General features: G+C 40.7%; 2 long non-coding RNA genes across 5 annotated transcripts; one reads left to right on the plus strand and one right to left on the minus strand.

Annotated features, from left to right (window-relative positions):
- Positions 1–822: 822 nt before the first annotated feature.
- Positions 823–2,333, plus strand: LOC144003425 (uncharacterized). Its single transcript, XR_013278977.1, has 5 exons — positions 823–995; positions 1,284–1,313; positions 1,387–1,421; positions 1,520–1,565; positions 2,140–2,333. It is a non-coding gene; the product is annotated as an uncharacterized LOC144003425 (long non-coding RNA).
- Positions 1,590–7,943, minus strand: LOC144003426 (uncharacterized). 4 transcript variants are annotated; one of them, XR_013278980.1, is made up of 4 exons: positions 7,711–7,943; positions 5,359–5,771; positions 4,009–4,108; positions 1,590–2,877 (listed from the first exon to the last, which is right to left on the minus strand). It is a non-coding gene; the product is annotated as an uncharacterized LOC144003426 (long non-coding RNA). The 4 variants fall into 4 exon arrangements; XR_013278979.1 differs by having other exon boundaries at positions 5,359–5,759; positions 7,711–7,942; XR_013278981.1 differs by having other exon boundaries at positions 5,359–5,421; positions 7,711–7,936.
- Between the last annotated feature and the right edge of the window lie 12 nt (positions 7,944–7,955).

Raw genomic sequence — 7,955 nt, forward strand, 5'->3', positions numbered from 1 at the left:
GGGGGTGCACCTGAGCAAACTTCACTCTAAAAAAAAAAAAAAAAATTCGGTTTGCAAGAAGCGTACACATCACCTTCAATAATTTTTGCAAACGCACGCTGAACGGATGGCCCAATGGAAAAAGACACCGACTCTCTTACCGGTGGTACCGTGTTCGATCCCCGCTCTCGCCCTCATTTTCAATAATTTGACAAATCAGCACATAAAACAGAAACAACTTGGGATCGATCCCGAGTCTGCGGCGGACTCCGGTCTGGGGTACCCGAAATCTTTGTTACGCAGACCACTCGGCCAGTTTCTGTGTCGCTGAAACTGGTTCTTACCGTATTTATCGTTCATACACTTATGTGGAAATAAATACCTAAGATAAAACGCCGAAAACCTTCAACCATGATGGCCGAATGGTATAAACTTTGCCTCCGGTTCAGGTGATCCGGGTTCGATCCTCGCTTGTGCACCCTCGAACTACATAAATATATGACGAAACCTAAAGGTTGCACAAAGCGAGGATCGAACACGAGAACAAATGAGGCAAAGGCAATGTCGTATACCATTCGACCATCTCGGCTTTGACAATTTCAGGATTTTCGTTTCTATTCATAGAATCAGTATCGATTGTAGTTAGCCGACATTTGTTGCTCTACGGCATAATTACGACCTAAAGGGTGAAAGGCAGCATGCGAGTATGGGTGAGTGGTGAATCATACCGTCTCCGGTGCAAATGAGCGAGGTTCGATTACGACAGCAGGCACATCACATTTTCATGATTCTCTAGCTAAATGCAGTGGAAAGTTTTTTTTGGGTGGGACTCTTGTTAAATAAAGCTTTAAAAAAAAAAAAAAAAAAGCAGGTGATGACGTTTTACGGAAAACCTATATAAGCTGTGCCTAATTGAACGATCGGTCTTTCTTCACCAGCCTGACAGCATCACGTCGCCATCTGCGCCAGCTGTTCTTCACTCATCTCGACAAAATGACCAAAAGCTTTGACAAGAGGTTTGTTTAAAGATTCTTCTTCCTCTCGTGGTTGTAACTTTTAGCATGTTCGCCTTTTCAGCGTGCAAACACCTTGCTAGCATGCTAGCTAAAATGTTTGCTCGATCGCGGTCAATCAACGTCAACTGTGTGCTAAAATGAAACTCGTTTATTTGACATGTTTGGCAATAAATGCTCTCGGTAAGTAACGTAATTGTTAAAACTTTTAAACGCCTAAACGTATACTTGGAAACGGCAGGTCTTGAATAACACGACGTACTTTTTAACTTGCACCTTTTCCCTTTCCAGCGTCTGGAGAAGAACACAGTGTGTCAGAAGGTACGTTTCCAGCGTTTGTACATCAACAACTTTATGAGAATAAACTCTTAACATTCTTTTAATTTGTCCACAGGCTTGCATCTTGACGTGGACTCCCCTTGAAATAAAGTTACTTCCCGTATCTCTTTGGTCATGGCTTTTTTTTATTATTATTATTATTCTCTCCACTGGCTAAATGTGCTATGTAATGTCACCGTGTCTTTCAGCCCAGCCACTGATATGGTTTCCAGTTTAGCTCTGTTCTCGTCACTGGTGAGACACAAACACTCATACACGTTAAAATGTGATATCATGTTTAATTAGTTTCAGCACGTGGTGAAGATGAGCGACATTCTGAATGCCAACACATTACAAGCAAAAATGTATGAATTTCTAAGGGCCAGGATGGCAAAATGTTGTGCTGTACACTACCTCATTGTTAACTCCACCCTGCAGCCTTCTTGAAAAACAAGTTAACGGTTTGGCCTCACGTTGTAGTTGTCCTGGACAAGACTAAAGGAGGGTAAGGACATGTCAGGTGACTTGCACTGACCATTCCTAACATGCTGCTTTTGTGTGGGCGCGTGTGCAGGTAAAAAACGCATCTTGACTTGAACCACAGCTGCTTGAGGAACAAGAATTTCATAAGAGGCTGGCCATCGCTGCGTTTAAGCAAGCTGCAAAACTAAATGGCTGGCATTTAATAAACACATTTGAACACCTCTGTTTTTGTAGTCCCCCCCCCCCAAAGCCGCATTGAACTGTGCTTCACTCTGACCCTCAAAGGTACATTTACCTTTTTGTGATGATGCATTAACGTTGGTTTTCTTTTGCTTATGTCCACTAGGTGGTGCCAAAGCATCGATGGGCCCTGGGGAAGCTCAACCACTCTTGGGAGGCTTCCTGTCTTGAATTGGTCATCATGGAGAAACTGCCTGGCCAGCAAGATCCTGCACCTGTTGGGGGTGGGGGCAAGACTAACATGTACATTGTCTTCATTGCTGCTGTTTTGTTTTTTAATAAAGTGAAGTAGAAGCTGGACTGGTGTGAGTATGCTCTGTAAATGGTGCTACTGAAATGTTTTCATGGTGAGCTTCCTGTGAATGCAGCTGCGTCATCACTGACAGTCCCAGAAACAACTCGCAGGTCCTCTTCTGCACTGGTGAGTTTCAGCTTGGGTCAAGTATTTGCTGCAGTCAAAAGTACTCAAAACGCATCCTTGTCGTCCACTTCACCGGGCAGTGACTGTTGTCCAACACTTGTTTTTTTTTTTTTTTTGTGCTGCATTGATGCCATCAGCTGGAAAAAGTTGCCACAATTGACGGTAAGCTTTGAATGTTGACTTGGTGAGCTTCTCCTTGATTTTGTTTATCTGCCGCAGGTGCTGAGGAATATGGCGGGCTTCCTGGCGATGCAGCTGTGTGAGCGATGGGCCCAAATCCCAGAGAAGTTGTCAGGTCCCCTTCTGTGCTGGTGGGTTTCATCACATTTCAAAAACATTTGCTGCACAACAAGTTGACTCGACTCACTGATATCGTTTTGTCTTAGGTCTGCATGATCTGCCCCTGCTGGTTCATAACTTCACCTGGTGACAAGGAGATGGCAAAGAAGTCATCAAACTTCAAGTTTTTTTTTTTTTATGTACATTTAAGGGTTTTTCATTTTTGCCATGCAACATGTATGCTGCTGAAAAAAAATAAAGTTGACAAATTGCATCTTGTCTGAACAAAACGTCTTGAAAAGTTCCATGAAAGTACTGTGAAAATAAAGCGGTGTGGCTAAGTTGCAATGTAGGTGGGGTTATGCAAGTTACTGAACAGGATGCAATCTGATTGGTGCATTCTGTCGTAGTGCCAGAATCTGATTGGTTGGCTCCATAAGTGGGCGGGCTTTATGCAAATTAATCTGGTTGGTTATTTGCATAAGTGGGTGTGGCTATGCAAATTAGGCAATACACCCATTGGGTGAAGGTAAAGTGGGTGTGGCCATGTAAATTTATTTGCATAAAGCCAGCTGATAGGCTGATTCTGAGAGGGAGTGGTCAGTTATGCAAATTACTCAGACTTCTTCCTGAAGTAGGTGGAGCTATGTCCATTCATTTGCATGTTGAAGTTTAATAGTAGCAAGAAAGCATTTTTTGGGGCCTTGAATGGATTCTTCAGGTTGTTCTTGAAGATGTTTTGGCCTCTGGTCCGAGCAGGCTTCCTCGATTCACCCTCAAAATCGCGCCATCTGGCCTTGAAAATGAACCGAGAAAGCCAGCTCGGACGTGAGGCCAAAACATCTTGTAGAACAACCGGAACAATCCACTTGCAATCCATTCAAAAAATGAGAATACAACCACCTGAATGTATGACACTGACATATAGTCACAATTTGAAAACTCAAACTGCAATTAAAAATAAAACACGGAGTCACTGATTCCAGTTGAACAATATATTTGACTTCAGACAAGCAGCAATCATGTTGGACTCAAGTTACAAATGTTGGTTGACAGGCTGTACATGGAAGCAGCAGCACACGACGCCATGTTGTGTGATGTCACATGAGCACAAGCGACCCATCTCTACATGGGACAAATCACAACTAACACTAGCCGAAAACATCTTTCGATGCTTCTGGACATGTGCCGGAGATTTTTTTAAACAATGACAAATGGCTTAGTGACATCACATACCTGAAGCACACAACATTTGCCTTCAAATAGCGCACACACCTGTCCTTGAACAGCTTGCTGTCAATGTAGCACAGACCCATCCACATGTCCTCAAGTCTTGAGGCTGTTGGCTGCGTGTTCATCCAAGACCTCCTCCATCCTGTCAGGAAACGAAAACAAAACGAGTCAGTCATGCTCATTAACATCAAATTACTCACAACATTTCAGGCTCGCAGCTAAGTCCAATGCTAACTAGCTCAACCAAAAAAAAAAAAAAAAAGTAAGTAATGATGCCAAAACTTCATTAATATGCCTCAGCTAATAATCGTTAAAGGTTAGCATGTGCAATCATCAGTAAAAGCAGAATAATTTTTTAGCATTTTTAAACTTTTTCTATGTGCGTTTAAGAAATAAGAGTGTACCTAATATTTAGACATTTGGACACTTGAGGGGTATCGACTGACACCTCATGACTTGTCAATCTACTATCATAACCTGTATACATTAGTCAAGACGACAACTAGGGTGTACCTAACAATTTGGCCATTTTGGAAAGTCATTCAGTACATAAGTGCAACCAAAAACCAACTAGCTGACCCATCTCTCTATAGGCCAAACCCAATTCATCGACTGCACAACACTACCACACGTGGAACCAGACAAGTACATCATTCAATGCTCCTAGACATGTGCTTTGAAGATTTTTTTTGTACAAATAATATTTATTTTAATAAGTAGGTAGCATAATATCAATCTAATAGATTTTTTAAAATACATTTGTTGTTTTTACTTTGCCAACTTATTTTAAACATTTTCTAAATAATGTATTTTTTCAGTCATTTGGGCCACACCAATGTGATTTTAAAAAAGCACATGTTCAGAACCACTGAATGGTGTTCTGGTGTGTGTCTAAGTACATCAAGCGCAAGTCAAAGTTCACTGACACACCAACTGGTTGAGCCATCTCTCTATAGGCCAACCCCAATTCATCAACACTGCCACACGTGGAACCAGACAACAAGTACATCATTCAATGCTCCCGGACATGTGCTTTTAAATCTTTTTTTATTTTAATTTTTCTACAATTAAATATTTATTTTAATAAGTAGGCAATATAATATATCAACCTAATTGTTTTTTTGTTTTGTTTTTTTAAATAAATTTGAAAAAAAAAAGGTGTTTTAATTTTGGCAACTTATTTGAAACATTTTCCAAATTTATTTTTCAATAATTTGTGCCACACATTGTGATTTAAAAAAAGCACATGTTCAGAATCATTGAATGTTGTTCTGGTGTGTGTCTAAGTACATCAAGCGGAAGTCAAAGTTCACTGACAAATGGCTAAGTGGCATCAGACACACCTCCCCAAGCACACAGCATGACACTTTTGACTCAAAAAAGTACACATACCTGTCTAAAAGCAGGTTTCCAATTGCATGGTTGAAGCGCAGACCCATCCACGTCCCAAACGGCCTCCATCATGTCAAGAAAACAGAAACGGAAGCAGTCAGTCATGCTCATTTGCATATCGTAGGTTTCAATTTGCATAAAACACTTAGTTTTTCATACAACTGAAATACTCTTGATATTCGCATCACTACTTCATAAATGTCATATTATTGAAGTTTTGACGACAATCTGATTATTTATGATTTTTCATAGAATGCAAGTGATACATGCAGTCAGGTAAGCGGATCAGTGCGTTCCAACCTCAGCCACGCCCCCCTAGCTCACTCCGCTCTGCTGACTCCACCTTTCTCACGCCTTCGCCCGCACAAGACCGCCTTCGCCAACCGCTGCTGCCCCGCCCTCTGTAACATATGCTGCATTCGAGGATGGTCGGAAGTGGGAAATATCCGAGTTCAGACCCCCCTTGAACTCGGAAATTCCACTCGCGAAGTCGGAAAAAAACAAGGACCCCGACTTCACCGGCGGACTACAATGTGACGTCACTCTGAATTTCAAAACACAATTTACTCGAGTATAAAACTAGATAGCTTTCTTCATTCATAAATATTCACCATAACTTCATGTAACGCAACGTACGAGACAGTATTGCGGCTATCTCCCTGCATGAAATTATACGGTAAACTACTTAACTGTATGGAATGCTTATGAAATAAGATTAAAACAATAAATGAAGCAAAATTGCAAAAGGGTAAGTTTTCTGGAGGTCAAATTGAATTTTGAGGACCAAAATAAAAAACAATTTATCACTGTCCGCCATTTAGGTTGTTTACTTTCACCTCGAACGCTTTGAGGTCGGAACTGGGAAACTTCAACTTGGATATTTCCGACTTCCGACCATCCTCGAATGCAGCAATATAATGTTGAATTCGCGAATGGTCTGAAGTCGGACTTTTACGACTTCAAACCAGGAAGTGTGTACGGGAACTTGCTTGTTAAAAAATAAATAAATAAAAAACCGGTGCTGCTGCATTCGAGGATGGTCGGAAGTAGGATGTATCCGAGTTGGGTTTTTCCGAGTTCCGACCTGAAAGTGTTGGAAGCGAAAGCAAACAACCAACATGGCGGATAGCGGTAAATTGCTTCTTTTTTTTTTTTTTTTTTTTGGTCCTCAAAACTCATATTGGCCTCCAGCAAACTTACCTGCTCGCAATTTTGCTTCATTTATTGTTTTAATCTTACTTCATAAGCATTTCATACAGTTCAGTAGTTCACCGTACAATTTCATGCAGGGAGATAGCGGCATACTGTCACGTACATTGCTTTACGTGGAGTTACGTCGAATATTTATGAAGAAAGCTATCTAGTTTTATACTCGAGTAAATTGTGTTTTGTCATTCAGAGTGACGTCACGCTGTAGTCCGTCGGTGAAATCCTTTTTTTTTTTTTCGACTTCCCAAGTGCAATTTCAGAATTCAAGGGGGCATTCCCTTCCACACTTCCTAGTTTGAACTCGGAAAATTCCGACTTCCGAGGATCCTCGAATGCAGCAGAAGTACCTCGACTTCACCGACGGACTAAAATGTGACGTCAATCTACAATGGCGACCGCTTTGGAAACAGACTGTGAATGATAAACCCATCTTACTCGAGTATAAAAATATATAGCGTTCTTTATTCATAAATATTCGACATAACTCCACGTAACACAACGTACGCGACAGTATGCCGCAATCTCCCTGCATGAAATTTTAACTACTGAACTGTATGAACTCTTTATGAAATTAGAAACAATAAATGAAGCAAAATTCAAGAAGGCAAGTTTGCTCGAGGTCAAAATGAGTTTTGAGGACCAAAACAACAAAACAAAATTATCACTATCCACCATTTCGGTTTTGACAGCCAAGGCTGTTTAAAAGCGCTATATAAATAAAGTTGAATTGAGTTTACTTTCACCTCGAACACTTTCAGGTCGGAACTGGGAAAAAAAAAAAAAAAACTAAGAAATTCCGACCATCCTCGAATGCAGCATCAACTAATCCCCAAAGGAATCAGGAACACTGACTCGGAACATTTTCAAACCCTTAAACTGGATTTTCTTTCTTTCTTTTTTGTAGTTATCATTATCATCATCATCATTATCATCATGAACTCACAATTTTCTCGTTTTTGACAGGTAGACTAATAAATAAACTTTACATTGTCAATGTGCGTTAAGATTGTGAAAACGCACCTAAATGTTTATCTATCGAGCCAACTGAGGACACGCTAAATAGGAGACGATAGTCCTTTTATACAAAAATATAATTTTAGAGGAATATGCAGTGAAAATGTGGAAAAGTTAAGCATGAGTTACCTTTTCACAACACGTGGCCACTTTTCTTCATCTGACGTGCATGTATGTATACGGGCAGCAGCCGACGTGAAGACGATTCCTTATTGTGGACACTTCTGTGCATGTAAACAATCGAATAATACCGATTAGTACTAACGTAACTTGGCTCTTGTGGTTGGAACCAGTGGTCATCAACAAAACGCCATGCATGCCAAACAATTCATCATTTCTATTTCCGGTTAGTGTTTAACTTCCGGGTCGACTTG

The sequence above is a fragment of the Festucalex cinctus genome, chromosome 16 (assembly GCF_051991245.1).
Source record: "Festucalex cinctus isolate MCC-2025b chromosome 16, RoL_Fcin_1.0, whole genome shotgun sequence".
NCBI classification, from domain to species: Eukaryota; Metazoa; Chordata; class Actinopteri; order Syngnathiformes; family Syngnathidae; genus Festucalex; species Festucalex cinctus.